The sequence below is a fragment of the Lynx canadensis genome, chromosome D4, assembly GCF_007474595.2.
Source record: "Lynx canadensis isolate LIC74 chromosome D4, mLynCan4.pri.v2, whole genome shotgun sequence".
NCBI lineage: Eukaryota > Metazoa > Chordata > Mammalia > Carnivora > Felidae > Lynx > Lynx canadensis.
The window spans coordinates 22,658,534-22,675,979 of NC_044315.2; the positions used below are offsets into that span (position 1 = coordinate 22,658,534).

The window sequence follows — 17,446 nt, forward strand, 5'->3', positions numbered from 1 at the left end:
CCCACAGACCTCCTTCCTGCTTGTCCCAACTTTTTTTTTTTTTTTAAATGTTTATTTATTTTTGAGAGAGAGAGAACACAAGCAGGAGAGGAGCAGAGAGAGAGGGAGACGCAGAATCTGAAGCAGGCTCCAGGCTCTGAGCTGTCACCACAAAGCCCGACGTGGGGCTCAAACTCATGAACTGTGAGATTGTGACCTGAGCCGAGGTCAGATGCTCAACCCACTGAGCCACCCAGGTGCCCCCTTGCTTGTCCCACCTGTTATACAACTCATATTCGACTTCAACATTAGTAGCCTTCACTGAGTCTCGCTGTCTCAAACAAGCCAAGAAAAACATTGTTGAAACAGAACCCAAGTCCAACATGAGGGTCATATTGAGATGTTCTAGGTATTTGTCAAGTTTGCCCACAATTCAGCGTCAAATGCAAACACCTCCCTGACAGAGCCCAAGAGTCAGCTGAACATAACAAAATGTGTCCTGAGTGTCTGTGGCACAGACTATTGTAAAGAAAGCGGAAGTCCCTGCCTCGAGTCCAAATCCACAGCAGTCCCTCTGCTCTAAGAACAAACTGGCCAAGAGAAGAAATAAAGGTGCTCTGCTTCCAGCCTAGGGGAGAATCTACCTGCCCACCCCACCTCCAACATCCTCCAGCATTGCAAAGCAGCTATGCTTTCTTCAAACTCTGAAGAACCAGTTCCGCTTGGAAAAAAAAAAAAAAAAAGTCATCTTAAAAGAGTCCCAGCGTTGACCTTATTTATTTCATCATTTTCTGTCAATGCTTACTAATGCCACCTCTATTACCGAATTAGGCAATGAAAAGGAACATGAGAAGAAAATTATGAAGTGCACAGACCATGCCCTTGAGAAAGCGAGAATGGAATAAGTAAGATGAAGTAGAAAACTCGGGAACTGTGTAATCAAGTACATTAAAAAGAGCTGCCTTTGTCCTCCAAGATGATTCCAGTTAAATGAGCAACAAGGCCTTTGGTTTTATGGGATGGGATTTAGGCCAACCCAACCATTCTCCCTGACCACCAATGAGATAGGGTACATACAGACCTTGCCTTGGAAGAAAGGGGGAAATGACTAGCACAGAGAGCAAACCCGTGACCTTGCTTTAACCAGCGGGGCAAATAGATCTATGCAAAAAGGCTGAAGCTGTACCAGGTGCAAAAACAGAACTGGGTGAGCCCCACCCAGCTCATTTGATCACAGCCACACACTCAAGCTAACTCAAGGTCATGGTTCTCCTCCAAAGTATGGGCGGGCTTCCCTTTCTTTCACAACAGGGTTCTGCACTATATGTTTGGGTATGTGTGAAGGAGTAGGGATGCCCTTTGTGGACTTGTAGGTCGTCAGCTTCCACTCCATACATTCCAACAGTATTCTGTATTTTCCCCTTCTCAAAATTTCTCCTAAGATTTTCCACTTTTAGAGATGATATATGCTCACTTTGAGCATACACAGGCACACACACAGCTGTATATACAGAAATAAAAAAGAAAGTTAAAATAACCTTAAGTCTATCATCCATGATTAGTTAACATTTTGGTGATTCTGGAAAGCATCATTCCAGACTTTCATTATATATGTGCACACAAGCCCAGAGGGGAAACAGCTACTTCTACACGAAGAGGTCCCATTATAAACACTGCTTTTCCATAATATGTTATGTCTAGGAAAAAAAAAACGTATATGGGTACCTTTCCACTCAATGAATACACATATGACAGGCGCCTGGGGGGCTCAGCCGGTTGAGCATCTGACTCCTGATTTCGGCTCAGGTCATGATCTCACGGTTTGTGTTGGACTCTTCGCTGACAGTTCAGGGGGTGGGGTGGGGGAGTCCTGCTTGGGATTCTCTCTCCCTCTCTCTCTGCCCCTCCCCTGCTTGTATGTGCTCGCTGGCACTCTCTCTCTCAAAATAAATAAATGAACTTAAAAAAACAAAAAAAAAAGAACACCATCCACTATACAAGCATGCTAGTGTTTAAGCACTCCTGGTATCTGTAGATATTCATACTTCACTTAATTTTCCGTAATTACAAACTCTGTGTGGAATAAAAAGGCATCGCTAGAAGTGAAACTGCTAGGTCAAAGTGTATACATATTTTACATTGTAATGCATGCTGATAAAGTACCCAGCAGAGAAGGTTACAATTTACAGTATCATTGGTCTATGAGGGGGCTTGTTCTCCTACCCAATGTCAATACTGGGTTTTGTTGACCTTTTTAAAATCTTTATCCACCTAGATTTTAAAAAATGACCTTATTTTTATTTGCATTAGATTCTCCCTTAAGTTAAACATCTTTTCATATTATTTATTGATCCACATTATATGTCCTTTTCTCTATTTTTCCTTTGGTGTTTCTTCATCGCTTTTTGTAATACTCCTTTCCATATGACAAATATTGACCCTTTCCCATAGTTTTTCCAGCTTGCCACTTGTCTTTCAACCTTGCTTACTATGGATTTTTTTGCCGTAAGTAACTTTAAATTTTTATGTGGTCACAATAAAGAATTTTTTCCTGTGTTCCTGGCTTTCATGCCAGGGTTAGAACACCCCAAAATTATAGAAGCCATTCTTAATTTTCTTCTAGGGCTGTTAATGGAATTTATTTTGTTTAAGAAGATGTAATTTGTAATAATAATTATATGTGTTATTACATAAAATGGCTTTAAGGGAGAACTAAACTTAATTGCCAGGGGACAGTTAAGACTCTGAATGGAATGAACTCACGAACCTTTAATAATATCAAAGTTACTAAACACAAAAGGAGAAAAGTACAGATTAAAGCAGAGACAATATAAATTAGGGGAGAGAAGGTAAGAACGAAAACAGAAGAAGGTTAAAGATCAAAGCTCAAACCAATGAAGAAACATCAAAAGCCATACCATCTGCCCCAGGAATTCGCAATAAATGATCTGGAGAAAGAATGGAAATAAGAAAAACAGAGGAGGTTCTTATCCCAGCTGTCCCCTCCTCCGCCAGGTCTCAAAGCCCTCATCTTAAACTATCCTCTGACACGTGAGCTGGAATTTGAGCCACGAAGCTGAATTCAGATCTCACCTCTGACTTATCGACATTCCTCCAGCTGCCCTGGTTCTCCACAAAGAGAGTACCTACCCTCCCGAGGATGCCACTTGCTTCCCTGATAGCATGCTCTGGGCGTTCTAAAATACCACCCCCCCCAACCCAGGACGGTTTCATAAACATTCTTCCCAGCCCTTAAATAAAACAGTGTGGATGACAGCATAAAAACTGACAATAATTCTTCAGTATTACCTCTTGCCTGAATGCAAGGATATTCTGATAAGACCTTTCATTTAGCACAAATTAACAAGGTGCAGTTTTCCACTTGTGCTTCTAATTCCTGACCACAGAGTTTGCAAGCAGGTTAAGCTGGACGCGTGACTCTGCTTCAGCAGGGATTGAGAAAGTTCTGTGACTCTTTCAAGACTGCCTTCTACGTCTTCCGAGGGCTGGACAACTCCGGGGGGGGGGGGGGACATTGAAGGGGGGGAACCTGAAGGCTAACCATATTTTCCACCTAGAAATCCTTCTCCTGCCCAAAGCTGAAGATTATATTCAGTCCCTGCTAATAGTCATAACGCTTATAAATAAACTTTCCCTGTGCTTGTATTTCTGACACCACATAAGGCAACAACATTAAGTCAGCGTTCAAGAGCTTTCCCCAAACCAGATTTGCAAGGAAACTTGGTGCCCAGAAGCTTAACCAGCAGGTGAAAGGCTCCAGTATCAAGCCTTACTTCATGAATAGCTGCCACACTGAAGCAGCAAGCAGGAAGCAGGAATCCAAACTGCCTGTCCAGAAAGATCTTCAATTCTCCTTGTCAATGCCAACTCCCCATACTGATTTGCTGATAACAGGGTTGGCTCTCCTAATCCAAAAACTTGGGTTTGCATCTCAGCAAATGAGTAGGAGGTGTCCTCAGGGAAGTCACTTCAACTGCTGAGCCCCAGGTCTCTGCCAACCTACTTTAGTGTTTCATCAGAATCAAGTGAGCAAATATGTCAACTATAGCTACACTACTACAAAGTGCTATGCTCTTGGGGCACCCAGGTGGCTCAGTTGATTAAGCATCTGACTTCGGCTCAGGTCACGATCTCACAGTTTATGAGTTCAAGCCCTGCATCGGGCTCTCTGCTGTCAGCACAGAACCTGCTTCAGAGCCTCTGTCTTTCTGCCCCTCCCCCACTTGCTCTCTGTCTCTCTCAAAATAAACAAACTTGAAGGAAAAAAAAAAAAGACAAAGTGTTAATACTCTTACCCCGACTCTTGAAGGCCTGTCTCAAATCCAGTCAGAAGCTGCCCCATAACACCAAAAACACTTGTCTAGGCCCTTCAAGATCTTCCACAGCATTTACTGTCATTTACCAAACTAAGCCTCTATGTCAATTTATTTTTTAACTTTTTTTTTAAATTTATTCATTTTTGAGAGACAGAGCATGAGTGGTGGAGGGCCAGAGAGACAGGGGAAACACAGAACCTGGAGCAGGCCCCAGGCTCTGAGCTGTCAGCAGAGCCTGATGCAGAGCTCGAACTCACAAGCCATGAAATCACGACCTGAGCAGAAAGGTGGAAGCTTAATCGATTGAGCCACCCAGGCGCCCCAAGCCTCTGTTTAAAATCACATTTACATAAAGCTTCTGCACAGTTTCCTACCAGTTTCTTACTTTTTCTGGTATTAAAGTCTTCTCCGTGCAAGATGGGAGCATGAGAACAAGACATCCACTGAACAGGGACACAGCTCCTCGCCATACCTGCCCCACCAACACTGACCACACGGTATACATTCAACACACTTTGAAAGGAATGTTTCACTCAAACTAAAATGGAATCTCCACACACCCTAAACTCAATGACCAAGATGCAACCAGATAGGATGTGTCTAAACAGTGTTTGAATAAGGCTTTGTTCACATGAAGAAATCATATCTAAGCAAGGAGAAGATCCACGTACATGTATTTTTTGACTGAGTTAAATATGGTCAAATACCTCCAAGGCCAGCTATGAACCAAACCCTGGAGTATTTTTGCGGGGCTTTTGAACTGAACACATATTCTTCCAGGCATCTGAACTTAAAAGTTGTAGGATCTTATGATTCCGAAGAGCTCGGCTCTCCAGTTTTTCATACTCCTTATACCTTCCATCTACTTACTAGCCTGAAGAGTCCACTCCCCAACGTCTGCCCATTTCTCCACTACACAGAGTAATACAGAATGAGTGTTGTCTGAAGCACAAAACAGGGCGAAGACTGCTTAAGAATAATTGTCCATGGGTCTCCAAGCAATCCAATGAATGGCACCTTGCCCAAAGTCTGCTTAGGGAGGGGAAACTCCACCACCATTAAATTGCAAATTGAAGGATCATAAAAAATGCTGCTTGTGCTGAGGGCTGGCAAACTGATCTTTTGGTTTCCTTGAACCAAGCGGGAAGCCAAGAGAAAAACACAGTAAAGTGTTGGTAAGAAGTGTCTGGCAACAGATAAACGGGCAAGAACATGAAAACAAAGCATACAAAAAAATAAATAAATAATCTCTAAATCCCTTATGACTGGAAGTTTCTGAGTCTGTGAATTGACAACCTGAAATACAGAAAAAAACCCACAAAAAACAGTTCAATCTCACTGACAACCAAGGTGGGTCATTCTGCACCAGTTAAGTTAGTTTATTAAAAAAAAAAGAATTAATAAAACCCAACAATGATGAGTCCTCTGGGAAGCCAGAACAATCAAACATTACTGATGACAGAGTAAATTGGTATAGTCGTCTTGGAAAGAACTCGGCAATGTGTTTCAAGAGCATGAAATTATTCAAACCCTTTGGTAAAGCTTCCCACAGCTAAGAATTTATCCTAAGGAAATAGTTCAGATGAAAAGCATTCCATGCATGAAGCTGTTCACTGCGGCACTCGCTTCAAAGCAAAAGAGAAAAAGCCAGGTAAAGATATAAGAGCAGTTCAACACATCACAACCATCTGCAGAGTTTTTGAAAAACTTAACATTTGCCCTCCTGATATATCAGTTGTCTAATACTAGGAGAATGTTTAAATATACTACATCAACCCAAAGGCATGGCTAGCAACCATTAAAATCATTTTTATGGATAATGATGCTTAAATGGCCAACACATTTACTAGGTGAAGCAGGAGGGGAAGGACAAAGATATGGTGTTAGGCTGCCTATTTAAAAAAAAAAAAATACGCATGTGGCCAAGCACTGTAATTTGATACCCAAAATAAAAACAGTAATTATGCTGGGGTGGCAGGGTTATCTGTAACTTTTTTTCCCCCTCCAGTGGCCTTGGGAACACCACCCTTGATTTACTGTTTAAGTGTATGATTACATGGGGAAGGGAGAAAAGAATGGTCAGACCCACTCACTACTCCTGTGACTGACAAGTGGCACTGACTTAAACCCTGAAACCCTTTGGGTGTGCCCAGCCTCTTACAACCCTCTTATCACACATGGAAAAACCAATGTCTAAAGGAAATGATTGGCCCAGGATCATAAAGCAAGATTAGAAACCACTTTCTCTGCCTAGTCCTTTCTCTAAGAAGTAGAAGTGGGAAATAGGGACACACTCAAAACCGGAAACAAAGCTGATGAACTCAGCCTTGTTTGCTAAGTAATACAGCCAAACAGGACCACAGCAGCTCAAAGCCAAGAGCGTGTTATTCCTCAGCCAACAATGGTACCACAACAAGTGGCCCCAGTCTGTCACTGATACGGCAGAAGTGCTCTGCAAGGCAGAGCACGAATTTCATAAGGGACCTCCGTTAATAAATTGCAAATAAAGAGTAGCCGCCCCACTCTCTGCATTTTCATCGTCCCCTTCACAGGCAGAGAGAATCAGTGCGTCAGCCCTAACATCAGACAATCTAGCTCCACCGTAAAGCAAACTCCACAAAAACACATCCACGAATACATTTCTATAATCCTAAAGATGACATCTGATATACCTAAGAAAAATTCAAGATGTTTGAATAAAAACTGCGTACCTAAAATGATATATGCAAAACACTGTAAATAATCTTTCAATACTCTGCCCTGTCCTTTACAGGAGGAGAAAGGCTCCTTGCCTGGAGACCTTCTTCAGAAGGTCGGCTATTTAGCAGACCTCCACATGCCATCCCAGCATGATGGCACCTTGCTTCACAGGTACACTAATGGAAAGATAATTTTATCTTATATTCTAATGAATCAGAGTAGCTTTCTGTTTAAAACATAAATACGTAGATAAATGACTAACCACATTTTGGGGAAATCCAAATGGAAAGGGTCTGGTGTCTCTTTGAGGTTTTAATGGTTTAACGAGGTTGTCAGTGGTTTTCAAACTTAAGGGTGCAGTGAGATCACATGAAAGCCTTGTTAAAACACAGATGACTGTGTGCCCCGCCCCCAGACTGAGTCCAGAGGTCTGCAGCCCAAGTATCTGCATTCCTAACAAGTTCCCAGATGATCCGCAGCTACTGGACCAGGAACCCACGCTGAAAACATGGTCCACCAGGACAGTGGCTGCAGCGACAACTGCTTAGTGCACAAACACGGTCGACCCTCTCACACCTGTCAATCTGTACAGGTTCCCAGAGAGAAGGGGCTGAAAGGTTAACAAAACCTGTCTGGGGTCAGAAACAAGCAGGTAGGGAGGTCAGGCCCATCTCTCCCCCAAGGCCTTGCCACAAGCCATGGAGCCCTTCTCCACTCAATTTTACCAAATTAGAGCAAGGCAGGAACACAACCAGGGCGGGGGGGGGGGGGTAGGAGCACATTTGCCTACTGTGGGAAACCTCAAACAATATTCATTTAAATGATTCCATCCCTGGCAATGTAGTCTCGCCCCTGCTTAAACCCTATGATTAAAACAAAACAAAGAGTACCAGATGACAGAAACCCTTTAGTGGCTCAATTAATCAGAACAGAAGTCACCAATTACTGGCAGATAATAACTTTTATGTCCTACCTCCCCCTCATTTGGCAGCTCCTACCGTGTTCTAAACCTGAGCCCTTTCCAACTGGGCGCATACTCCATCCTCCCCCCTCCCCATCTTTCACACTCCTGGCTCCTCTGAAAACAAGGAGGGGTTAAAAGGAAGGGGAGAGGGAAAAAAACCCCTGCTGAAGGCTGCTGGGGCTGAGATAGCAACACTAATTGCTCCCATTCTCTGGCTCCTCGTGAGGCAGATTGTAGGGGCCTGCATCTCCGGAGAAAGCTCTCAGCAGAGCAACTCAAGTGCCCTTAATTGTTTATGTTCTTAATGCAGAGCCTCTTGAATGCATTCATTTTTAATAGCAGGCTTGAGTGTGGGGCCCATCAAAGAATGACAAAGCAACTCTATTCATTGGTCCTCTGTCCTGCAATGATGGTCTTTTGATTTATTTGCAAATGACAAGCCTGGCAGGCCCCACTTGAGGGCTGCCCTCATTTTTTTTTTTTGTAAGAATTCAGTTGCATTTTCCAAGATGAAGTTGAGTCTGCAACACTGTGTATTTGTGTAAAAATTTTCCCCCTTCAGTTCCTTCTAATTAATGACTTAAATGTTTTGACCCAACTGTTGCCAAGCAGAGCATTTGGGCTTTAATTTGTCATTTTGGTAAAGATGCATCCTTGACAAAAGCATCGCAGCTGTTTCAGGGCTCAAACAGCACATTTCCATTATTCAGAAACCCTTGTTACAGAGTTCAGCAAGTGCTGCTCACATGAAATAGTACGGACTTGTCCCGTGATGGAAAAAGACAGCTTTTGGTGGCCCTTAAAGGAAAATGCACTGCTATGCCACAGAAGGTTTTCAAGATACATTCCGTGGGGTGAATCACAGAACACGACCATGAAGTCACCACCTATTGTTCTCGCTCTGGAAAGAGAACAAGCCTCTCCTGGAACACACCCAGAGCAAGCCCACACCTTTCACCCTCTTCACGGGTCTTAGTCATTAGGGAACTCATGAGAAATTAGATAATATCATACAATAGCAGGGTTGGTGGGAGGAAAAGCAGACTACATCATCCTGGCACGAAGGCTAAAATTACAATTACGAAAATAAAACATGCCTATGTAAAGACAAAGACTGCACAGGAATATGCAAAAATCCAGTTACCTCTGAAAATGGGGTTTAGGAGGCTGTTCTTTTTCAAAAATTGTTAACATTATTTTCCTCCCAAAAGAATGTAGTAACACCTACCTTTTAGAACTGTGTAACCTGTCTTTGGTTGGTACTGACTTCCAACCGTCTACAATCACCATCTCCACATCTTCCGTCACGACAAAGCAAACAACCAGTGCACATTAACTGTATAAAGCCCTAGCCATCATTATTAGCTTTACCATTAACCATTGCCTCGTTTTCCACATCTTGTTTGGAGATCACTGAATAAATAGTTGGGCACTGAGTATTTCCCTAAACAGGTTGGAATCTTTAGCCAATCCAGATAGTGGGAAAGTAAATTCCAGCCCGGGGTGACCATGAGGCAGGGGTTCCCAAACTTTAAAAAGCATGCTGCAGATGAATGACCCACACACATGCATGACGCCTGCTATTCTTCTTTCAAAGCAACTTCTTAGGGAAAGAAAGCAGCTACCCTACCGGGAGGCCTAGCCCATCAGTGCCATGTGGCATGGCAGCAGAATGGCCACAAGTTAGATACAGGTTTGTGATGGTGAGCACCCAGGCAAAGCCTTCAGAGCCCCAAATTCAGTCTCAACTGGGAAGTCCCACCCCTGGGCTTTATTCCTCACAGGCTGAGCTACTGGAAAGGTGGTCCTTTGGGAAGGAAGACAAGGTTCCTGGCCTTTCCCAGTTGGAACCTGGGATTGTCTTTCCAATCCACAATCGAAGAAGCCCACAAAGCTCCAGAATGCAGCAAGTATGGGGGGCAGGGGGAGCCATCACAGGCTGGGAGCCACTGAGGTAGAAAAAGAACCTGCGCACAGTGAACTCAACAGTCAAGAAACAAATTATTTTCTTGAAAAGCATCTTAGATCATGATTAAAATGAAATGTGGGATGCTGGTGAAAATTTCCAACGCATACTCCTTTTGCAAAAGTTTTTAAATATTTAGAAGAGGGTAAGTACAAGGATTCTAGATGACAGACTTCACTAGTGTATTAAAGATTCACAGAGTATTTACTCAGCAATGCAAGTGGAGGCAAACAGGAATATCATTTTAAATATAAATTAAATTACTAAAAAAAAAAAACAAAAACAAAAAAACAACAACCCTGACCATAGCATCACAATGCCATCTGTGGAAAAATCTAAGCAACAAAAAAATTACCAACTCTTCAAAACAACAATCAAGCCACTTTGGGGGTAGGGGTGCTGCATGAGAGATATTTTATTCAGGGTTACATGGATTGACCAAAAATATATACAATTAAAAGCATGTCAAAGAAAAACCTGGAGTCCCCTTATACTGAGTTGTCACGCCAACTTGTAATTTGAAAATGAACCAGCGTTATGATGTCACTGTGTTGTCTAAGCTATACTGAGGAAGCATTACATAGAAGGGGGAACAATCAGGGCCATGAATGTGAAAACAAGTTATAAGCCACAGGCCACCAGAAGTCACTACTCCTGTAACTCACCAGTTCTTTTACAAATGGACAAATCAATTTATATGCTTATGTGTGTTTTTAGAAAGCATCCCAGATACCCTTTCATTCATTATGTGGGTTTGGGACGTGTCAATTCTTGTTTCCCAGAGCAGCAGAAACCAAACTGAACCCTGTATTCTGTTACACTGGTTCCCACCAGGCTGGGCTGCCTCAATAATGCTGAGCTCCTTCTGGAAGAACAGAATAGACTTCCTGCCATTTGGACTGTGAAACAGTAATCCACCAGGGAATAAAGGTCAATGTTGCACTTTTGGTCATTACTGAATCATTTGAGATGATCTGTGGTGAGGATGAGAGGAAAATCGAAGGCTGAGAGAACACTGCAAATGGCCTGACCTCAGACCAATTTTCATCTCCATCTGTCTAATAGACATGTGGATAAAAGGCCCTCCCCTCCCTCCTTCTGGGCCACTTGGCTGTTTCCAAATCCGCAGCACAAGCCAGGAACCAGTTAAACAATACATTAATGAGGGGAAATAACCTCCTAAGCCCCAGACCGACGCTTACTCAGGTTTTAGGCCATCGGCTAAAGTTTGGAACGCAATTTTCCAGTCTGCACGCAGCACTGCAAAGTAGAAATTTTAACGAATACGGAGAATCCTCTGCAGTGCAGGGGCATGTGCCAAAATCTCCTTGTTTGTACATGCAAATATATGCATACTTACACCTCCACCCCCACCAAAAGACATCCACACGATTTCTATTACATCTGCGAGCACACACACACAAAGAGGGAACAGCAGTAGTTCCAGAAACTGCATGCTGCTATGAAATAAATCTTTTTTTTTCCAAGTGTCCAATTAATGCTGCTTAATCATTATTAAGGCATTTCAATCCTTAAATACAAAATATTTCTGGGAACGCAGACCCTAATTATCATTTAGGCCATGGAATAAACATTAATATCCTGACTTTATACTAATACCCACCCCTCCCACCCCCTCCCCGCTTCACTGGTTTGGCAGAGCTCCTTTTTTAAGGTAACGTTGCACCATATATAAGTTTAGGCCCCCACAGTATATCAATGTCAAACAACATCGTGTCAAGCTAAGATTCAATTCAGGTAAGTGCCACTGCCAAATTTTCTTGTTCCCAGACGGGCTTTAAGATTATTTTATTGCTTAAAATTTAATTTGTTCCAACTCGTGTCTCCATGACAACGTTGGCTAACCCTGCAAATCATTTGGGTAATTGGATATCTTATCTTTCTATTGCTCTCAAATCGAATGATTCTGCTAGAATTGTAACAGCCAATCAAATTTACAGTCCTCCTGAGTAATAGACTTGGAAAAGTAGCCACATTCATCTCCTCTTTACAGCCATATTAACCAGTATGCGACAAACAGTAGAATCTGGTCTTCAAACTATACTCCAAATTATAAATGGTGTCAATACCAATATTCTCACAGTGCAAAGTCTACTCAAAAGCTCCTTCTCTTTTATACTGTTTTAATTTGAGAAGCAACAATTGGGATTCATTCCACACAAACCCTGAGCAATTTCAGTACTTGGAAGGAAACTGACAAGAGTAATTCCACAAGCTAATCAGAAAAAATAAAAATAAAAATCACAGCTTTTTGGAGGTATCTGACCTTGTGATAAAATAATAACCAAAACAATGGCTACACAAGATTCTATCAGTGCACTGACATTGATCTGTCTGGGCTCTTTAGGTGGGTAAGCCATATTTGATGCATTAGTCAAGAATAAGAATGAATACAGAATTCAACAACTAGCTCAAAAATCTCTGTACCCTTAGAGAAAGCCAAATATGTAGTCAAAATGTGACACCTTTCTGTACTTCAGTTAATGTACAAATATTACAGCATCTTGGGTAAGTCTATTATGGAATACAGATCTCTTAGGAGATTCAAAAGTCAACAATTCCCCTCTTGAGTTAGTGGTATGCTTCTGGCCTTTGGTCAGCTAAGAAGTACAGAAGCTGGACACATTTCAGCGGTCCAATTCCAATCTTCTGGGTAGCTGTGCAAGGAGACCGGCTCTGCAGGCAGGAGCTCGTGGCCCGAGCACTGTAAAAGAGCCAGCGGCTCACAAATGGAAAAGGCTCCAGAACCCAGGCCAACTGGCAGGCTGAATGGGTTGTGGAGAACCTCGTGCTTCCCCTGCAGATATTCAGGACTTCAGGACTGCTTCTCTCAAGCTCAACACAGAGATAGCAACATGGGGCTTCTCAGGACACAGATGTCAGCAGGTGGCCGAGCCTTGAATTAAGTGTGAGAGCAGGTAATGGCACAACTGGAACACAATTTGAGCAGTGCTCTCCTCTATCCCACTTATGATGATGTCCAGTTTCTACTGCATCGTGCCTGGCAGTAAGAGCCAACAGCCTAATCTTCCACTGTGTCTAATCCCAATGGCCCTGCTTTCCCTCCTGTGTTTTTTTTTCCTGCTTCCCCAAATACCAGCATATAAGCAGCAGCTATGAAGGTGACAGTCCACAAAAATCCCAAGCCCAAGGAGTACGTGGAGAAAATAACACAAGTGTCTACTCAAGCTGAAAGGACACTGGTCTGTATGTATACCTCACCAAGGCTGGTGACTTTTTCCTTCTCAAACCGAGCAACAACTGAACCTGGTAATCCTGATCTCCCTTTTTTTTTCAGGATGACAAAATCTCTCTTCCAATTAAGAGATGAACTTTCACACTACATTAAAAAAATTTTAAAAAAATGAAGCTCTCATCCTTTTTTTTCCCCCAAAACTCACTTCCACAAAATGAACCAAATCCTCTCTGTTCCTCCTCCATCCCCTTAAATGAAAAAAACTCCACATAACTCTATTCTCAATGGTAGCTGTATTAAATACTTAAGACCGTTGCCTTGCAAGGAGACATTTTGCTGCTTAGCCTAAATAAGGCATTTTAATTCCTCTAGATTCCTTAGACAACAGAGGTTACCAATGGGTGACTTAAAACAAAACAAAACAAAAACATTTCCTTTTGAGCCTAAAGATAAATTCTTCTGATCTTAGAAGGAAACAAATAAAAACCTTTGTAATTGAGGGGAAATAATGAGAAGTGAATGATTCAGATATAGGGAGGAAGGAAGCTGTTGGGCTTTGGAAAAACAAGATGGGAGCATGGCCTAGAATTCCAACAACAGGGTATAGTTTCAAAGCGACCAATAATATATTTAGATAATCAATTTCAAGAACAGGTGTTCTTCCCTCAAAGTGTCCAAGTGCCAGGCACCAATGTAATTGCTCCCATGTGAGAAACTCACTCCCGACAACTAACCTACATGGAGTAGGCACTGTTCCCATCCCCTACCCCACTAGCCTTCCTTCTCTTTTGTAAGCAGGAATAATAACCACACAAAAGGAGGCTGGGAGGACTTATACACAGCTCCTAGGGTACATGGGCACTCAATGGATGGGGGCCATGACTGCTCACTCTGATGTCCCAAATCAGCTTACTCTACAACAATCAGCCCGAGATGCTGACTTTTGAAATCCAAAGCGCTGAAAAAGACAACTAGGAACCGAGTGGGCACCTGTAGCTGCAGGCTGCTTGGACACCGGATACCCTTCCTCCATCCCAGTGGCCCAACCTTCCTTCTCTCCATTCCAGACCAAGATGCAGATCAATGTTAAGACCTCCTTTCCTAAACTGAACTCAACCTTTTTATTTTCACTCACTAATCCATAGAAGCCTTTCAAATGGCACAAATAAAGGCAGCTGCATTTTGTGCTCTAAATCAATTTTCTCCCCAGCCATCAACTAGATGTTCCCGCACAGAGAAAGAACAGCCCTTCCCTTCTAATTCAAAAATCCATACTGCCATTGCCCTTGCAAACTGCTAAACAAGCAGTATCGGCAAGTCACTTGTGTTCTGTAATATATTTACTGCAAATCCCAACGGCTTGCCTCCTAATGCAGTTTTCTATTGTGTCTGTGCGTGTCAATACACTGGCTGGTCACCTTACTTGTAAGAGGCTCTGACCGGCTGTTTGCTCAAGGCATCAAGAAGGCGCCTACGAGAGACAAAGGCTGTGCTCCTGGAGGGCCCAGCCTTGGAGAGCCTCCTCCTCACGCTGGGGTCCTCAAAGAGGTTTGTTTTTTGGCACTTCATATCCCTGCACCACCCATGGCCTCTGAGGCCAACTTAAACTCTCTAATAGGACAGTTTCCAGTCATACAAAGTTCAAAATCAGAGTCCTTTAGCACAATTATTTCCTTGTTTCCTACCTAAGGACGCTCAAACTATTCCCCACTGCAAACATGCTGATGGCACCTTAAAGGTACATTACGGAAGACTAAAAAGTAGGAAGGCTTGGGGAGAAAGGGAGTCTGGCTTTTCTGTTAAGTGCAAATCTCTGCTTCCAGGTGACAGCTGAAAAAGAAAGCACCCTAACACCATATAATGGTGGATCCCCCTAATACAACCAGGCCAAAACACAAAGGGTGAGTCCAGGAGAAAGTACTATAAAATGTTGTAAACACCTGTTGAGATGGAAATCTTAAAATGTACCTGGAGAAAAGCCCTTCTTTATCTACCAGTCTAAAACAGGGTAGGTAGCTAAAGAAATGCCTGGCCCTCCAACAAATCCTTCCAAGTTTTCCAGAGTTTTTTGCTTATCTATTGGGGAGAGGGGAGCAAAAGCTCTTTGTAAGGTATGCGACAGGCAAATAACACAAAATTTTAATTTATAGACTCCTGGGATCATACAAGTGGGGATAGCATGGGTGTTCACTCTGTATTTCCTTCCTCTTTTCTGTATATTTGAAATTCTCCAGGGGCACCTGGATGACTCATTCAGTTAAGCATCTAACTTCATGAGTTTGAGCCCTGCATCAGGCTCTCTGCTGTCAGCGCAGAACCTGCTTTGGATCATGACCCCTCTGTCTCTGCCCCTCCCCCACTTGTGTGCACACTCGCTTTCTCTCTCTCAAAAATAAACATGAAAAAAAAGGAAATTCTCAATAAAATGTTTGGTGGGGTGAAGGAACCATGCAACGGCCAAAAGTAAATCATCAAGGGGTATGATCATTATTATTAAATCTGGCAACTAAGGCAAGTTAAATGCCTTTATACTTAATGCATTACAAGCAACTAATCCACAACTCTATTTAGGGGCTGTGGTCATCCTGAAGAGACACACAGGGGCTTCAGGAACAGAGATGCACACACACACTCAGTTCACACAGAAACCCAGGCCTCGGCCACACACTACTTCTGTTTTCGCTGTCTTTTCTTCAGTACAAACCCAAATATATCACTATAATGAAACTCCCCACTACAAAGCCTCTGGATGTGCACCTGAGTAGCTCAGTGGGTTAAGTGTCTGACTTCAAATAGGTCATGATCATGCAGTTTGTGAGTTCAAGCCCTGCATCGGGCTTTGTGCTGACAGTTCAGCCTGGAGCCTGGAGGCTACTTCAGATTCTGTGTCTCCCTCTCTGCCCCTCCCCCACTTGTGCTCTCTCTCTCTCTCTCTCTCAAAAATAAATAAACATTAAAAAAATTTTTTTTTAAAAGCCTCTGGATATTCTGACCATAAATCACTTTTCCAAAAGAAAAACAACTGAGCAAAAGTGGTTATGTGAGAACTAAAGTCCTGTAAAACATCTAGTGATATCAAACAGACTTCATTCTTTTTTTTTTTTTTTTTTATGTTTATTTATGAGAGAGAGAGTGCAGGCAGAGCTGGGACAGGGAGAGGAAGACACAGAATCCAAAGCAGACTCTAGGCTCTGAGCTGTCAGCACAGACCCCGACGTGGGGCTCAAACCCACAGACTATGAGATCAGGACCGGAGCCAAAGTTGGATGCTTATCCAACTGAGCCACCCAGGTGCCTCAAAGAGATTTCATTCTGAATTTCAGCATTAGGACCCAGATTCCTACTCTTGGCTCAAGTTTTCAATCTGGATTCCACAGATTTACTGAAGGATTGTAAGATGTCCACAAACGGCCAAAGTTGTTGGGGAAAAGCTATGTTGTGTATAAAAACATGTGGGATGTTTTTTTCTCTCTCTCTCTCAAAAATAAATAAACATTTAAAAAATTTTTTAAAAATTGGGGGGGGGCGCCTGGGTGGCTTAGTCGACTGAGTGTCCGACTTTGGCTCAGGTCATGATCTCATGGCTCATGGGTTAGAGCCCCGTGTCAGGCTCTGTGCTGATAGCTCAGAGCCTGGAGCCTGCTTCGGATTTCAGATTCTGTTTCCCTCTCTGCCCCTCCCCGGCTCGTGTGTGTGTGTGTGTGTGTGTGTGTGTGTAATCTGAAAAATAAATAAACATTAGGGGCACCTGGGTGGCTCAGTTGGCTAAGCGTCCGACTTGGGCTCAGGTCATGAACTCATAGTTCATGGGTTCAAGCCCCGCATCAGGCTCTGTGCTCACAGTTCAGAGCCTAGAGCCTGTTTGAGATTCTTTGTCTCCCTCTCTCTCTGCCTCTCCCCTGCTCATGCTCTGTCTTTCCCTGAAAAGTAAATAAACATTAAAAATAAATAAATAAATAAATAAACAAACATTAAAGAAATTTTTTTTAAATGTGTGGGACTTTTTGCCAAGCAACTTCTACCTGATTTTCATACAGGCTCAGGATCCGCAATGCTTACAAGTAGCACCCTCCATAGGAAGCACATTAAACACTACAAAACAAGTGACCCCTCAGTCCAACCCACTGGCAAGGGTACTGAGGGAAGTCTTGAATGCAAGCTTCAAGCAGTCCGCAGCCTCCTTGGGAGTAACAAAAGACACACATGAAAAAAACATGATTACAGAACTTGGAGCAAAAATCAGTGGTGTGACAGGCCACTGTTGGAGCTGTCGTGGAAGGCCT

At 42.9% G+C, this 17,446-nt stretch overlaps 1 protein-coding gene across 4 annotated transcripts in view; it reads right to left on the reverse strand.

The window, feature by feature from the left end:
* Nucleotides 1-17,446, reverse strand: part of TLE1 (TLE family member 1, transcriptional corepressor) — a 91,061-nt gene that overhangs the window by 62,154 nt on the left and 11,461 nt on the right. The gene's annotated exons all lie outside the window — the stretch shown is intronic.